Below are 18,481 nucleotides of genomic sequence, written 5' to 3'. Positions count from 1 at the left end.
TGATGGACAGCGTCTTGCGCGACCTGGATTTCGTCTATGTCTACCTGGACGACATCCTCATCGCAAGCGCATCCCGTGAAGAGCACCTCCGCCATCTCCACACACTCTTCGAACGCCTGGGCCAGCATGGCCTGATCGTGAACCCCACCAAGTGCCAGTTCGGCGTCGCCGAGATCGACTTTTTGGGGCACCGCGTCACCAGGCACGGGGCTATCCCCTTACCAGCAAAGGTGGAGGCGGTCAAGGGGTTTCCGCGCCCCCGCACGATCAGGGGGCTCCAGGAGTTCCTGGGCATGGTAAACTTTTACCACCATTTCCTGCCCCGCATCGCCCAGCTCCTGCGCCCCCTGCACGAGGCCCTCCGGGCGAAGCCGGGCAAAGGTGACGTTGTTTGGACCGAGCAGATGGATGCGGCGTTCGCGGGCGCGAAGCTCGCCCTGGTTAACGCCGCCATGCTCGCGCACCCGGCGCCCGATGCACCGATCGCCCTCACCACCGATGCGTCGGACTATGCAGTGGGCGCGGTGCACGAGCAATGGGTGCGTGGAGCTTGGCAACCGCTGGCGTTTTTCAGCCGGCAGCTTTGCCCGCACGAACGCCGGTACAGTACCTTCGACCGCGAGTTGCTCGGGCTTCACCTGGCGGTCAGGCACTTTCGCCATCTGCTCGAGGGCCGTTCGTTCACGGCCTTCGTCGACCACAAGCCCCTGGTCTTCGCGATGGCCAAGGTCGCCGAGCCGTGGTTGGCCCGGCAGCAGCGTCACCTCTCGGCCATGTCCGAGTACACGACGGACATCCGGCACGTCGCGGGGAAGGACAACCCGGTGGCGGATTGCCTTTCCCGGTCCGTCACCCACGCGGTCCACCTCGGCATCGACTATGCCCGGATGGCGGCGGACCAGACCACCGACCCCAACGTCCAGGCATTGCGGACTGCCGTCATGGGCCTCCGCGTCACCGAGGTGCCGTTCAACGGCGCGGGCACGGCCCTCTTGTGCGACGTCTCCCTCGGGCGGCCTCGCCCCATCGTGCCTGTGGGCTGGCAGCGCCGGGTTTTTGACGCCATCCACGGCCTGTCCCACCCGGGTACGAAGGCATCCCAGAGGCTGGTCGCCGACAAGTTCGTCTGGCATGGCCTCCGGAAGGTCATCCACGATTGGACCAGGACGTGCCTTGCGTGCCAGCGCGCGAAGGTGCACAGCCACACCCAGGCCCCGTTGGCCCCGTTTACGGTGCCCGAACGTCGGTTCGACCACGTTCACGTGGACTTGGTGGGACCTCTGCCCCCCTCGCAGGGTTTCACCCACGTCCTCACCATGGTGGACCGCACCACCCGGTGGCCGGAGGCCGTGCCTTTGGCGGCGACGATGGCGGCGGACGTCGCGCAGGCATTCATTGCCACCTGCGTTGCCCGGTTCGGCGCCGCCTCGGACATCTCGTCCGACCGCGGCCCCCAGTTCACCTCAGAGCTCTGGGGGGCGGTCGCGCGGGGGCTCGGTGTCCAGTTGCACCGTACCACGGCCTATCATCCCCAGGCCAATGGCCTGTGCGAGTGTTTCCACCGCTCCTTAAAGGCCGCGCTCCAGGCCACCCTCCGTGACGGCGGCTGGGTCGACAGGCTCCCCTGGGTCCTGCTGGGCCTCCGGACAGCGCCCAAGGACGACCTGCGCGCATCCGCGGCGGAGTTGGTCTTCGGACAACCGCTGCGGGTGCCGGGCGAGTTCCTCCCCGACTCCACGGCACCATGGTCCGCGGCGCAGCAGCGCTCCGCGCTGCAGGAGACCGCCCAGAGGTTCGCCCCGGTGCCGACGTCGCACCACGGGCACCCGCCAACGCACGTCGCCCCAGAGCTTCGCACGGCGGAGTACGTGTTCGTCCGACACGACGCCCACCAGACACCGCTGCGGCCCCCGTACGACGGGCCCTTCCGCGTGCTGGAGACCGGGGCGAAGCACTTCACCCTGGACATCGGCGGTACTCCTGACCACGTGTCCATGGACCGCCTCAAACCGGCCCACCTCGACGTGGACCACCCCCCGCCAGTGGCTCAGCCCCCGCGTCGGGGCTGCCCCCCGGCGGGCGGACCCCCGGCACTGCCCAACCCCGCCGGCACCCCGCACCCCAGCCCCCCACCCATCCCAGGGGCAGCCGGTGGCATCCCGGCCTCCCAGACGCCGCCAGCCGCCAGAGGGCGCTTCGGCCGGGTCATCCGTTTGCTCCGCAAACTGACCCTTCAGGTGGGCGGGAATTCTGGGGGGGCGCGTGTGGCGGACACGATGGCTCGCTGGCGCGATGACATCATTCCGCGCACCAGGAGGGTGTCGGCCACGCCCGAGGGGTAAGCGTGGCCTCGGGATATACACGGGGCTCACAGCCCCGAGCACGGCAGTGCTATAGTTTGATCCGTGGAATAAAGACGCTTGTGGTTACATCGTTGTTGCTTCCTTTATTGGCAAAACAAGTCGTGCGCATAGCACCGCACTACAATGCCATTGTTGATCAACCAGGTGATTGGAGTGAAGTTCCCGTTACATAATCAGCATTACAATTGAAGAAACGTGTTTGTCAAGCTGCACATTTCAAAAGATGAAAGTGATAAGTTTCTTTTGATGTTCAGTTTATATATAAACATATATATACACATGGATATTCACAAACTTGTGCAGATTTAAATTTTCACTGTATAATTTATAAAAGTATAAATTGGTATAATGGAGGAAACAGACAAATAGATGGTCTAATTGTTTAAATTGTGGGAAAAAGGTAGGAAGATAAAACGATTTGGTTTGTCTTTAGTTACCTTTTGATATATGAGGTCCCAGACTTATTGATTACCACTTGTTCCCTGTATTTAAGGTGATGTCAAACATTGACATGTTCGTAAAGGAAATATGTGTTGGTGGTTGGACGGATGGTCGGGGTCGAGGGTCGCGTACAAAGATAAAAAATGGACAAACAGAAACACAAAGGGGCAAAGACAAGGCAAAATGTAACCGTTGTTATCGTCGTCATCGTCATTCCCTGTGGGTAAAGATTTAAACACAAACTGTAGTTGACAATGTGTGTGGGATAGTTTGTGCAGTTCAGGAATGCTGGTGCATTGGTACACCTGTTTGTGCATGTGGAATGCTCGGTAATTATGTCCGCAAACATGGGACGATTGTGAAATCCTAAAAGGTTCACTGGAAGTCCCACCCAAGCATCATTATCCATTTTATGTGCATCCTCGTTTGATAATTTAAAACTATTTTGAGCTCTTTATTTGTAACCTCTTTTGTACCTCGCTTCGACCTTACATACGGTTGAGCGACCTTACATACTTCGACCTTCCATCCTCTATTTCTGCATAAATATCACGTAAATGTGATCAATCCCTGAGACCCTTTAGACTTCAACACCATTTAGACCGGTTAGACAGCTTGGACGCCTGACCATTTAGAGCTTTATACCACTTGGACCTTTTTTGATTACAAATAAATTACAAATAAATAATATCACCAATATTACAAATAAATTTGTCCAAAAGAAATGTTTGCATTGTGAAGTGAGTCAAGTTCAGTCAGGTCATTATCCTCAGTTAAAACAAGCCCGTGTCCCTGTGGCGACGCATGGTGAGGCGACGTGTAGTGAGGCGAGCGTAGCGAGGAGATCCACGCGAGTCATAGATAAAGAGAACCTGATCAAACAAATATCACACAAAAAATCCACGTTGTCATTTATTTATTGAGCAAAATTATACAACTTTCAATTTCTTTGTCGGAAATGGTGTGTGAACCTCCAGGTGAAACAGCTCAATTAAGGGGGTAATTACAGTCAGGTGTTTCAATCAATGGGATGACAATCAGGAGTGGGTTTGGGTTGCCCTGCCCTATATGAAAAACATAAACTTTGTTCATCACCATCAGAGACTGGTCTTCACCACACAGGTTTGTGTGAACGTGCAATGGACCGATCAAAAGAGATTTCTGAGGATCTCAGAAAAAGAGTTGTTGGTGCTCATCGATCTGGAAAGAGGTTACAGGACCATTTCGAAAGATGTTAGACTCCACCAATCAATTGTCAGGCAGGTAGTGTACAAATGGAGACATTTGAACACCATTGTGACCCCTTCCAGGAGCGGTCGTCCAACGAAAATCACCCCAAGAGCAAGGTGGACAATAATCCAGGAGGTCACAAAGAACCCCAGCGTAACGTCTAAGGATCAGCAGGCCTCTCTTGCATTGGCTAATGTCAGTGTTCATGAGCCAACATCAGGAAAATACTGAATAAGAATGGTGTGCATGGGATTATATCAAGGAACAAGAATGGTGTGGGTGGGATTATATCAAGGAGGAAACCGCTGCTCTCCAAGAGAAACATTTCTGCCCATTTCAAGTTTGCCAGAGACCACCTGGATGATCAAGGAAGCTATTGGAAGAATGTCCTCTGGACACATGAGTCGAAAGTGTAACTTTTTGGCTTAAATGAGGAACTTTATGTTTGATGAAAACCAAACACTGCATTTCAACATAAGAACCTCATCTCAACCATAAAGCATGTTGGTGGGAGTATCATGGCTTGGGGCTGCTCTGTGAAACATGATGGTGGAGGTATCATGGTTTGGGGCTGCTTTGTGAAGCATGGTGGTGGGAGTATCATGGCTTGGGGCTGCTTTGCTGCCTCAGGACCCGGACAGCTTGCCATCATTGACGGAACCATGAATTCTGAATTGTACCAGCAAATTCTACAGGAGAATGTCAGGGCATCAGTCCTTGAGCTGAAGCTTAACAGGAAGTGGGTTGTGCAGCAAGACAACGATCCTAAACACACAAGTAAATCTACAACAGAATTACTGAAACAGAAGAGATCTTGCGTTTTGGAATTGCCAGGTCAAGTCCAAACTTGAACCCAATTGAAATATTGTGGCAGAACCTGAAGTGAGCAGTTCATGTAAGAAAGCTCACAAATATCTGAGTTGTAGCAGTTCTCTAAGGAAGAATAGGCCCAAATTCCGCGTAGTCGATGTGCAGGACTGATCAAGAGTTACAGCAGACGTTTGGATGAAGTTATTGCTGCTCAAGGGATGCCACCAGTTACTGAATATAAAGGTTCACAAACTTTTTTCCGACAAAGATATTGAATGTTGGATCATTTTGCTCACTAAATAAATAAATGACAAAGTGGATTTTTTGTGTGCTATTTGTTCAATCAGGTTGTCTTTATCTATTATTAGAACTTAGACGAACATCTGATCACATTTTAGGTCAAATTTATGCAGACATATAGTAATTATAAAGGGTTCACAAACTTTTTCTCACCAATGTATATGAAGTACCCGCGGGTTCTAAATAAATGTTTTCCACGGATGGCATTTCTCAGTCTTCTGACGCCGTGACAATTGTCACCAACTAGTCACCATCGACAACTGCACTCAGACGGAGTCTGTCGTCACTTTTCCTCCACTCAACCAAAAGCCAAATAAATGGAATCAATTGTGTGGCAAAGGTCGTTACTTCCTGTTATGAGGACCATCAATTGCAATTGAGCACTTGTTTTATAAGACAAAGGAACCTCTCTGATGGAAATGTGAAAAAGGTTAAAGACAAGGACAACAAGACAAACATTTCCATCCCAGAGTATGGATATGTACTTGAGGTTAAACAAGGTTAAATAAAATACAGTTTTAAAGTTACATCTGAGATTATTCCGACTCATTGATAATGAGCAACTTCCCTGTCATTGGACCAAATCATTGCTGGAGTAGATCTAAGGGACAAAAAACGAGCAGGAAGACCTCTTTGAAGACGTTAAGATGAAATATAGTTTGTTAATCATGACGTCATCAGTTGTTTTATTTATTGAGAATAAATCTGCTGTATATGCAGCTATCCTCTGCAAATCTAACAGAGCTTAGGCCCAAATAGACATGCTCTTATTGACGAGAATAAAATAGTGAGGTCCTGATCATAAGGCCAGGTATAGACCCTTTAGGTGGGAGATGGAGGCAGGATTACTGTACATGAAGCCATATTTGATTCAAATGTGTGAGATTCTTCAAACATCATAACGTCGTATTCTCCTCTGGTGCCCCCATAGAGGTGGTAAGAGGCGAAACCGAGACAACGAGTGAGCAGGTATGACCAAAGGAGGTCGGCCTCACTCACATTTTAGAACAGCTGACACCCAGTGGACACAGGTGAACAAGATGGTCAACTGTCTTTGATCCCTCTCAAAAGGCATGGATGGAGGAAGATAATCGTGTAGCGGGACCTTGAGATAGCCCCATACAGCCTTATAAATGGGTAGAGTGATGAATTGGAGGATTTAATCTCAAAAGTGGTTTTGATTTGGAAATTAATGACAATGGTGAGGAGTTTGACTTGTGCATGTTGGGAAACAGCTGCCTGCAGGTGAACAGGAAGTGAGTGTTGAGGTTTTATTAAATGGCTGAATGTAAGGTCTTCATTTACATGATACAAGGCCTAAATAATCCCCTAGTTCCTTCACTGATGAGTTTAATCAAAAGTCAAATGCATGTTGTACTTGGCAAACTTGACACGCTTGCATGTGTATCTGTAATTGTCAATGAGGATGTAAAATTAAGTATATAACTAACACAAGTGGAAAAATATAATTTATAACACTTAATTGTTGCCGTGGCTGAGGTTTTTGTTGTTTGTGTGATTCTTCCGTGTCCCTTTATATATATATATATTTTATTGTTTCGAGAAGTAATGCGAGATTCCCCTTTATGTGCTCCTTACATGTACCTATATATATATATATATATAGTTATTTTACGGCATAGCCTATAGGGCAAAGCCGTCGAGAACAGTGTTTGTATGTACGTATGTATGTCCCCTCAAACGTATACCAATCAGAGCTGAGGATCTGGTCACATGACAGGGTGATGTGATTACGTCTGATGTCATTACGGTAGTGTGGCAGCTGACTCTCCACGCTCCGCCATTTTGATTCCAATTCGTTCATGCCAGAACATGTCATCGAACCTGTCATATATCACAATCGCCATGTTCTACCTTTACATTTTTCATTCAGTGTGAAACAAACAAACAGATTGTTAAAATGACCATCAAATATCGAAAGCTTCGGCGTTACGTCTCTTGCAACAAACGGTACGTATCGGCCTTAGGCTTTATGCCTGTAATGAAATTGTACCTAAGTTGAACCCAGGTGTGATGCTCTCACTAACCACTGAGAGGCGTCTATAAGAACTCGGACGACTGCTGCTCCGGCACACTCCTGTGACATTTAATCTAAGACGTGTAGACTCGGATGGTGCGTATACGTAGATTAATCTCGGCTTGCTTGCATTGATTGATATTACTGAACTTTCTTTATGATTGCATGATCCTGATATATCGCATGATTGTATTTCTACAGGATATTGCCAGAGATCGAATTGTCATTAAACCTACCTACAGGACAATGTTGTGGAACTGATTGATTTCTACAACAATGCCTACCCTTCGGACGGCTTCGGACAAATTAAGCCCAGGTTTCTTAATACAGAAGTGTATCGTTTCAGTAGTATCGTTTTCGTAATAGTAATAATAATAATATAGTAAATATGACCACAACACTTTAATCCCAATGTCCTGAATACAAAGTTGATGGATTGAAGCGGTGTATGGTTCATGAATCAATGATAACCGGTGCACGGTACTAACAACCGCGGAAGTAAGGAATTAGCCTCGGTTTTTGATAGCATGTTATTAACCCAACCCTTGTGGCATATATAGATTACAGTAGATCTTCCCTCAGTTCTGTAAGAAAAAAGTAAAACTTACCTCACGGATGTCAGGATTCCTCCAAATTTCTTTGTTTAATGTTTTAAGCAGCATTAGCGACTGTTTAAAAAGCTAATCATACGTGTTTGTGGTTTATAATATTTTACAAGCCCGGCTACGCCGCTGTTAGACTTTTGGTCTTGTTTTTCATTGCTTCGAGAAGTATTATTAGATTTGCCTTTACGTGCTCCTTCCATGTACCTTTATATAAATATTTGTTTGTTTGTTTTTTTGGGTTTTTTTTTTTTCTTTTCCAGAAGTATTACTAGATTTCCTTTTAGTAAGGGCATTTTATGAGATATTTCACAAATCTGTTAACTAAATTGTTACCAAAAAATTTCTTCACCAATATGTTTGTAAAGGTGTGTAATAACATGTGTTAAAATGTTGAAGTTCAACTCCCGTGGGAAACCCAGAAAAAAAGCTGTTGAATTCGGGTACCGAAAAATTATTTTCGAGAATTTTTATTTTTTTTAATCGGCCCTTAAGTAACTTATGAGGGGTCAAATAAGGGTTTTTCATGATTCTGAGTTGATTGTTAACATTTATATTTTCACTTTTACATTTACACACAAAGTAGCTTTTATTTCACATACATATATAATACTCAAGAGTTATTTCTCATTCACAATGTCAGAAGTTTCAACAGTCATTGTCTATGTCTTCTTCAGACTCAACAACATCATGACTGCAGTTTCTGCATGTAATGCCATTACAGACTCCACAGGCCGAGATGCACGTGACCCCATTCTTCTTGCAGCTGCATCGCCGGTCATATCCCGCTGTCGAAAATGATCAGTCGGTTGAACAACTTTAGTGAGTCAAGGTGAATCTTTTTCTCGTTGACCAAGGGAAATTTTCTTAGTGATGACAGGGCTTTTATCTTTGACTTGACATCCATGGTCGACGTCACTGACTGTCCATCCAGCTTGATCTGCATCTCCATCCCAACTTCAGCTGCTCTCTCAGCATTGACTGCGTCATCTCCAGTGCTTGTGAATCCTGTTGAGAAAGACACGAGCAACTCCTTGTCTCTATCGTTGTCGAATGGCTTGATCTCCTCAAACCATTTTAGGACAAGTTCAACTGCCTCTGCATCTCGCTTCATCTGTGTTTTGGCAAGGTCTCTGTGGACTGGAACATGTTTACTGACGTCCTCCTCCATCCGCCGGTTGACATCAGACAGGTGACTGAGGGTGAGCACCCAGCATTTGTGGCCAGAAAAACTGTTTCTCATTCTTCCTCTGCTCAGTCCACCTTGTGACTTGGCTGCCTTCATTAATGTCTGCTCAATGCAAATGTCACACCATGTGCCGGACCACTCATGACTTGAGTAACGGACAACGTGGTTCCCGTGGGCAGTGAGACGTTCTAAGGTGTCTTTGTAAGCAGGCAAAGTTTCTAGTTCCTTCATGAGTTGACAGTACAGCCGTGCGCCCTTGGCATACTGATGATGGCCTGCAGCGGCAAAGATGTGAAGCATCTTGGTAACAATGCAGGACAGATGCCCATTGTGGTCTGCAAGTCGCTCGGTTTTGATAAAGACCTTGATCACATCTACCATGTGGTGGTACTCCACCCAGAGTGCAGGTGTTCTTCCTCCTTTTGCGAGTCGTTTGAAGGTTTCTTCAAACCTTTGCTCAAACACTGGCACTACTGGGTCTGAGTGTCTGGCTCCCATCTTCCCATCAGCCACCTTCTCCATGAAGGTCTTCATGTCACCACGCTCCTCCTCAGTGAAGGCAAGTTTCATGATGTGTTGATAGATGGCTGCATCGATGAGGAGGTGAACACGGATTGCCTTGTCAAAACATCCTCCATCCATGATGTGGTTGGCTGTCGTACTTCCAGGATAGATCAACTGGATCACATCTAGTAGTCCAGAATCTTCCATGATGTTACCCATTGATCCAAGATAAGACTTCAGCAGGTGAAAACCACCCAACCTTGGAATGACGGGTAGATTTGCCTGCTTTATTATATTCACAGCCTTCAGCCAAATCAGAAGATCAAAGGTCACTATAGCGACCCCAGCGCGCCGTATGCACTCTTTCAGAGTGGTGAAGATGGTGTTGAGGTCATTAGGGTCTCCTTCAATAACTGGGAGGAACTCGATCTGTGTGCTCTGCTTTGCATCATTAGCATGGATTCTCTTCATCCAGCCATTCCAGTTGGAGTGTGGGAACTCAGGATCGTTGGCTTTGATCACCCACCCCGCTGCCCAGAGTGTGTCACCTGGAGTGAGGAGTGGCTGATCATGAGCCAGGGAGGAGGAAAGCTCAGCGAGGGGGAGAAACATGATCGCGTTCGTTCCTATCTGTTTCCTGTTCGTAAATGGAATAATCTTTACTTCAGTTCCTCTCAGGATCTTAGCTTTGTCGAGTGCCTTCAACTTCACCCGGGGGAAAGCTGCTGTTGTCTGTGGATCTGGCAATGGTGGTGCCGGAGAGGTGACTTCGATCCAACCCATTGAGTGAAAGGGAGTGTTTCCGTGAATAGAGACAATGTTTAAATCTATATTGTCTCCAACAAACTGAGTGACTGCATTGTTTGTTTCCCCAACCTCCATAAAGACCACCTGATCATTACTTGACAATCCACTTTCACTGGCTGGCACTTTGGCTGTCATCACTGATTGATCCTCAAGCACAGCATCAACCGCAACCTCATCATTGATCTGTTCATCGGTTTCCTCCACAATGGTGTCAAGAGTGCCAGAAGTATCTGGAACATCATCTCCACTCCTACTATTAAGGAAGCAGTATTTGTAGTTTTGTGTCTCCGTGTAAGACTCAGTGTATCCCAGCCGGTGGAACTTGTTGAGCATCCATTTTGACCCAAATCTATGATCAAGTTGTATGGCAAGCCCCATTTGGTGTGGCAATACTCCAGACCGAGGTCGACAGGCCTTAATAAAATTCTGCCCCCAAGCGGCAACTCTTTCGTCTGTCTTGACAATCGGTCTCAAGAACATCTGAAGGCTTGCAGGAACAAGTGTCAGCTGACTATCGATGTCAGTCATACTGTGTGTGGTGGGGTATGACTTTGGACCTAAATCAATCAAGGCAATATCATTGGATATGAACTTGAGTGCCGTCTTTATGATCTGAGTCTTCTCATCTCCATGGTCAAGATTAGCATGATGCTCTCGCAGAATATTGTCGGTGCCATCTTTGAGACAGAGTACATCTGCCCTTCTTTCCTGTGTTGTGAAATACAAGGTGTCTTCGTATTTCTCTAGAAGTTTTATCTTTAGCCAATGCTTTGAATAAGAAAGGCTCTTCTCTGGTGACTGATCAAACTCCTGCAGCTTTTCATGGACTTGGTCCATGTTCATTACCCCATGCTCTAATTCTGAGTCTAACCATTCGCAGAATTCAATAAAAACTGCCTCTCGCTCCTCATCAATACTCCTCTGTCCTGTCTTCCTTTTTCCTTCCTCATCAGTCTTGGACAAACTGTCACCTCTCGCAAACATGTTTGCATCGCAAATGGTACAGTGTTTCTTCTGCTACCAAGTCGTTGATCCCTTCCAGGCGTCCAGTGACTTCAGTGTCCCAGTCATCCCCGCGACTCCGTGCTGTCTTCAGCAAGCTTGCCTTCAGTGTATCTGCAGTCAAATTATCTGGCACTGTATTTCTTTCTAGCTTGTGCTGGATTATTTTTGTAGAGCTGGGCTGGTTGGTTGCAAAGAATGCATACATCCTTATACAGGAGGTCAACTGACTGTGATCTTCTAGAACTGCAGCCAGCTGATGAACTGAACTCACAAGTAGTGCGTCTTCTCTTCAACTTTGATGACTCTTTCTCTGCCTTTGATGCTTGAGCTGACTTCTTGGTGGTTGCAACAAAGTTGTTGTACAGATCATTTTTACACTTCTGGTGGTACCTCAGTTTTCCTTCCTTTTGAGCCTCCTTCATACGTTCCACAACAGTAACATTTTCGACAGTTTCTGCTTGTTTCAATAAAGTTGAGTATCCCTTTGGAGTTGCCTGTATGAGCCTTTCAGCTGGTGTATCCGAGCGTGCACAGATGAAGCAATTGAGCACAGGTGGAGTAACGTCTTCATCCATATTGCTAGACTCCATGTCCTGCAAAGTAGAAAATGAGATATATTTAGAAATTATTTTTCCACAAAGGAGTGTCTGTGGTGAAATATAAATGTTAACAATCAACTCAGAATCATGAAAAACCCTTATTTGACCCCTCATAAGTTACTTAAGGGCCGATTTAAAAAAATAAAAATTCTCGAAAATAATTTTTCGGTACCTGAATTCAACAGCTTTTTTTCTGGGTTTCCCACGGGAGTTGACCTTCAACATTTTAACACATGTTATTACACACCTTTACAAACATATTGGTGAAGAAATTTTTTGGTAACAATTTAGTTAACAGATTTTCATATGTTTCCCTTACTATTTGATGTGCTCCTCCCTTGTCCTTGTAAAGGGTTCCTGTGTGGTATAATAAATAATAAATGTTAACGCTGGAACCGCTACATCCTGGTACTGCTTTTTCTTCCTCAATCCCAGAAACGCGGGCTTTTAAGAGGCAAGTTTATGATTAAAATACCGATTTTTTTGTTCCAGGTAACTGGATTACTACCTTTCCAACAGTAGCATTTGTATTATTGTACGAAAGCAAAAACTCTTTGTAATAAAGTGATATGGGCGGAGAAACTCGACTCGTATATATAGATTATATGAACAGATCTGGAAGGACAAACGATGTGAACAACGATTTATCATTTTTCTGCTTTTCCCTTTATTTACCGGTGGGTTGAAGTCGCGTAGATAAAGGGTTCCTGACAATGCCGTTCGTTGCCCTGACAACAGTCATCTATTTCGGCACCGATAACACCCGAATAGGAACGAGGCCATCTCGTGTGCACAATGAAGGACAAAATGGAGACGAGAGTTTGTCAAATAACAATTCCTTGACCTCAGGTGGAGAACAACAAAAATATATTATATCCGCGGACTTCACCACATTGACCTTAAACAGGTTTGTCGAGTGCTTGTCGTGCTTGATGCGCTTAGGTAAACTCAAACTGGAGATCAAATAATTCCACCGATGTACATTAACTTGAGGTAACGAATACACTGAAATCGATTGGGTTATTTATTATTGCTTCATGAAATAAGCACAGTTACAGGATGATATACATAAGTATGTATGGGTACGTTCGGGTCCGATCACTTCTGCACATATTGTCCACACCTTTCCCAATCGTAAACATCTCGATCATATCCTCTCCTAATGACCTTCTATCTATCCTTCTGATGTATAAAGTCCTGTCTCCTCCAGCCGTTCCTCATAGCCGAGCCCATCTAGGCTTGGAACCAACCGAGCAGCCCGATGCTGAACCCAGGTAGCTATGCAGGTAGCTATGTCCTTCTTCAGTTGTGGTGACCAAAACTACACAATATTCGAGATAAGACCTCACTCGATTCCGATACAGATATAACACTATCTCTTTTGATTTACAGTTTAACCTCCTTAGAATATAACCTTAAGTCCTGTTAGCTTTACCTGTACCTACCTGGCACTGTGCCGTCTCCTTACCCCCATATCTTTTTGCACCCCCAGATCATTCTCCTGTGTGACATGCTCCAGGAGTGCCACATGCATCATGAAATCTCGATTTTCATTATTCTTACCTGTCCCCAGCACTTTACATTTCTTTATCTTAAACTACATCGACCAATCTTTTACCGAGTATCGAGACTTTCCTCAAACTGATCACCACCCTCTCTGAAGACCTTTGGATCTTCTGCAAGTTTGGAAAACCTACTCTTCACTCCACTGTCCAAATCATTGATATAAATCATGAATAATAATGGACATAGTACCGATCTCTTAGGTATCCTACAACTTACATCGCATACCTGGTGGGGGCCAGGCTAAGCAGTTTACCTTTTGTATTCCACTGAAAGGCCTGATCTGGATCCGGACCTGGACCGAGATCGAATCGTCTTGTTCGTGTCACCCAACCAACTCAACCACCAAGTTTCGTCATGATCCGTCCACAACTTTTTGAGATATCGTGCGATGTATCGTTTTTGTCCCCATCTCTCAATAGTGAAGAATCACTTATAAATTCTCGGATCCGGATCCAGATCTTCACCAAAATCTTCCTCAACAAACAATCTGTTCCCCAATTTTCGTCGAAATCCATCCATAACTTTTTGAGACATCATGTGATATATAATTTAGGCCACACATCAATCAATGGTGAAGAATCACTTAAAAATGATTGGACCCGGATCTTCACCAAAGTCAAATCAATTCGTCTTTGTGTACACACCCAACCGATTCACCAAATTCCGTCCGAATCTGTCCACGACTTTTTGAGATATCCTGTTCACAGACAATCAGGGGTGAAAATATAACCGGACTCCCACCTACTCACACCCACTCGGACTCCCACCTACTCACACCCACTCGGACTCCCACCTACTCACACCCACTCGGACTCCCACCTACTCACACCCACTCGGACTCCCACCTACTCACACCCACTCGGACTCCCACCTACTCACACCCACTCGGACTCCCACCTACTCACACCCACTCGGACTCCCACCTACTCACACCCACTCGGACTCCCACCTACTCACACCCACTCGGACTCCCACCTACTCACACCCACTCGGACTCCCACCTACTCACACCCACTCGGACTCCCACCTACTCACACCCACTCGGACTCCCACCTACTCACACCCACTCGGACTCCCACCTACTCACACCCACTCGGACTCCCACCTACTCACACCCACTCGGACTCCCACCTACTCACACCCACTCGGACTCCCACCTACTCACACCCACTCGGACTCCCACCTACTCACACTCACTCGTTCTCCCACCTACTCACACCCACTCGGACTCCCACCTACTCACACCCACTCGGACTCCCACCTACTCTCACCCACTCGGACTCCCACCTACTCACACCCACTCGGACTCCCACCTACTCACACCCACTCGGACTCCCACCTACTCACACCCACTCGGACTCCCACCAACTCACACCCACTCGGACTCCCACCTACTCACACCCACTCGGACTCCCACCTACTCACACCCACTCGGACTCCCACCTACTCACACCCACTCGGACTCCCACCTACTCACACCCACTCGGACTCCCACCTACTCACACCCACTCGGACTCCCACCTACTCACACCCACTCGGACTCCCACCTACTCACACCCACTCGGACTCCCACCTACTCACACCCACTCGGACTCCCACCTACTCACACCCACTCGGACTCCCACCTACTCACACTCACTCGTTCTCCCACCTACTCACACCCACTCGGACTCCCACCTACTCACACCCACTCGGACTCCCACCTACTCTCACCCACTCGGACTCCCACCTACTCACACCCACTCGGACTCCCACCTACTCACACCCACTCGGACTCCCACCTACTCACACCCACTCGGACTCCCACCTACTCACACCCACTCGGACTCCCACCTACTCACACCCACTCGGACTCCCACCAACTCACACCCACTCGGACTCCCACCTACTCACACCCACTCGGACTCCCACCTACTCACACCCACTCGGACTCCCACCTACTCGCACCCACTCGGACTCCCACCTACTCACACCCACTCGTATTCTCGTATTACTAATTCAGTTTGGTTTCTACACCAATCAATTCACAATCCCTCACCTTCTGAAAGATGTAATGCAGTACATCCATCCAATCAGAAACCGTTATTGCAACTCCAATCAATTTGTTAAGCATGACCTCCCTTTAGTTTGTGACCTCCCTCTAGTTAGTGACCTTCATTTAGTTTGTGACCTTCTTTTACTTTGTGACCTCACTTTAGTTTGTGACCTCCCTTTTGTTTGTGACCTCCCTCTAGTTTGTGACCTCCCTCTAGTTTGTGACCTCCCTTTAGTTTGAGACCTCCCTCTAGTTTGAGACCTCCCTCTAGTTTGAGACCTCCCTCTAGTTTGAGACCTCCCCCTAGTTTGTGACCTCCGTCTAGTTCGTGACTTTCCTTTAGTTTGTGACCTTCTTTAGTTTTAGTTTGTGACCTTCTTCTTTTAGTTTGTGACCTTCTTCTTTCTTCTTTTAGTTTGTGACCCCCCTTTAGTTTGTGACCTCCCTTTAGTTTGTGAACTCCCTTTAGTTTGTGACCTCTCTAGTTTGTAACCTCCCTCTAGTTTATGACCTCCCTCTAGTTTATGACCTCCCCCTAGTTTGTGACCTCCATCTAGTTCATGACTTTCCTTTAGTTTGTGACCTTCTTTAGTTTGTGACCTCCCTTTAGTTTGTGACCTCTGTCTAGTTAGTGACCTTCATTTGGTTTGTGACCTTCTTTTAGTTTGTAACCTCCCTTTAGTTTGTGACCTCCCTCTAGTTTGTGACCTCCCTCTAGTTTGTGACCTCCCTCTAGTTTGTGACTCCCCTTTAGTTTGTGACTCCCCTTTAGTTTGTAACCTCCCTTTAGTTTGTGACCTCCCTTTAGTTTGTGATCTCCCTCTAGTTTGAGACCTCCCTCTAGTTTGAGACCTCCCTCTAGTTTGAGACCTCCCTCTAGTTTGAGACCTCCCCCTAGTTTGTGACCTCCGTCTAGTTCGTGACTTTCCTTTAGTTTGTGACCTTCTTTAGTTTTAGTTTGTGACATTCTTCTTTCTTCTTTTAGTTTGTGACATCCCTTTAGTTTGTGACCTCTCTTTAGTTTGTGACCTCTCTCTAGTTTGTGACCTCCCTCTAGTTTGTGACCTCCCTCTAGTTTATGACCTCCCCCTAGTTTGTGACCTCCATCTAGTTCGTGACTTTCCTTTAGTTTGTGACCTTTTTAGTTTTTGACCCTCCCTTTAGTTTGTGACCTCCCTTTGGTTTGTGACCTCCCTTTAGTTTGTGACTCCCCTTTAATTTGTGACCTCCCTTTAGTTTGTGACCTCCCTCTAGTTTGTGACCTCCCTTTAGTTTGTGACCCCCCTTTAGTTTGTGACTCCCCTTTAGTTCGTGACTTCCCTGGTTCTCAACCGATCCATCATGAAGTTTTCAAAATCTATCCCACAACTGAAACATCAAGTGTATCTTCCCTGTTAACATCAGGGCAGATCAGTGTGACGTTAACAGATAACAGTTGTTGACCTCATTACATCGATATAGACTGGGTATCAAGTTAAATATGAGGTCCGAATACCCAGCAATTTACGAGTATCATTGTTACAACGAGCAACACAACGAAAAGCTTTCCACATGTTTATAGGGAATGCTATTGTCCCATCTATGGTACATACATCTGTACGTGAGGCTGGAATTCCCAAAACATCAAAGGTGAAGTCACGTGTTCATTCAAACATCACCTGTAACGTAGGTAGAGAAGAGAGTGTTCCAAAACGTCCTGGATTCCTCATTCTGTAAGCAGTGTGTTGTTAGCCCTCGCTGGGCACACACGGACCTTTTAGGGGCCGTTTAGGGTGCACGGGACCGCACCCTCCACGTGTTCAAGCCGCAAAGTGTGTGCTCGCAACAAGGTGCTTTGCCATCCCGCAAGGCTACTCAACTGTTATTGCTCGCTCTTGGTGCTCCACAAAATTATTTCTAAATCGATAAAAAAAAGATCTTTATGTGACGTATGGCGTCATATAAACGTCAGAGCAATCATGATTACTGCGTGCGGCCATTAAACGATGCCCCTTGTGCAAATGGGTACACCGGTCCGCACACTGCGTACAGGAAATGCTCGAGCATCTGGAAAATACAAGGTCCAGGTCCGGGAGGGTATCACTCTGGCCTCGTTCGACAAAAATGTACATTGCACTAAAAAATAACATTTTCTAAATACAGACAAAGGACTCTGATGTATTTAGTCCTTTGTCCTTTGTTCTTGAAATGAAGTTCTGTAATGAAAAACTTGTGCTCAAAACTCAACATTTATTTTAATTTTTGTCTCATCATAGAAATCCAGTTGAATGAGAAGCACAAATGGCATATGATTAAACAAATGACGTAACGATCAAAGCAAATTATTTATTTCATATATATCATTAGGCCAATATACAGTAAGTTGATGTGTGACGTCACTGCGATTGTCTGATGAAATATATTTAATCAGACAGAGGATTTGTGGATAACGTCTCTCAGTGATGTTTTCTTGTACACATGTCCACAACCCTCTCAATGTCTAACTCAATATCTTTGTGCACATAGAACGACACCAAATCATTGAATCAGCCATTGTTGTTGTTGTTGTTGTTTGTTCAATCGGGAAATTAAAATGGCAATAACAAACTAAAATACTTATCCAACTTTTGCAACGTTTAGTAACTACCACACCCGGGGGATGCGGTCTGGAGGAAGGGGTTGTATAAATGTTTTTGTAGTTTTTGAAATTTTTGCAAGTTTTGGTTAAGTTTCGTGGTTAACGTAGATTTTTCTGTGCTTTGTTGTTTTTCTTCCTTCCCCAGGAGTTAGAGCCAAGGATTCCACGAATGTATATATTTGCATTGTTGCTTGAGGGGGTAGAACGATAAGGAGAATAGGTAAGTAGCTTCAGCTCACTTCCCACAGCCCTCCTAATTTATCTCATAGGTTAATTAAGTGTGAGTCGGTAAGTGGTAAGATTGGAATGGTAGCGCCTGCAATGAACCTTGCGGGGCTACAGTTCGGGGGGGGGGGGGGGGGGGGGGGAGGGAAG

This window comes from Myxine glutinosa, chromosome 7 (genome assembly GCF_964187855.1).
Source record: "Myxine glutinosa chromosome 7, kmMyxGlut1.1, whole genome shotgun sequence".
NCBI lineage: Eukaryota > Metazoa > Chordata > Myxini > Myxiniformes > Myxinidae > Myxine > Myxine glutinosa.
Note: the sequence above shows the minus strand (reverse complement) of the source record.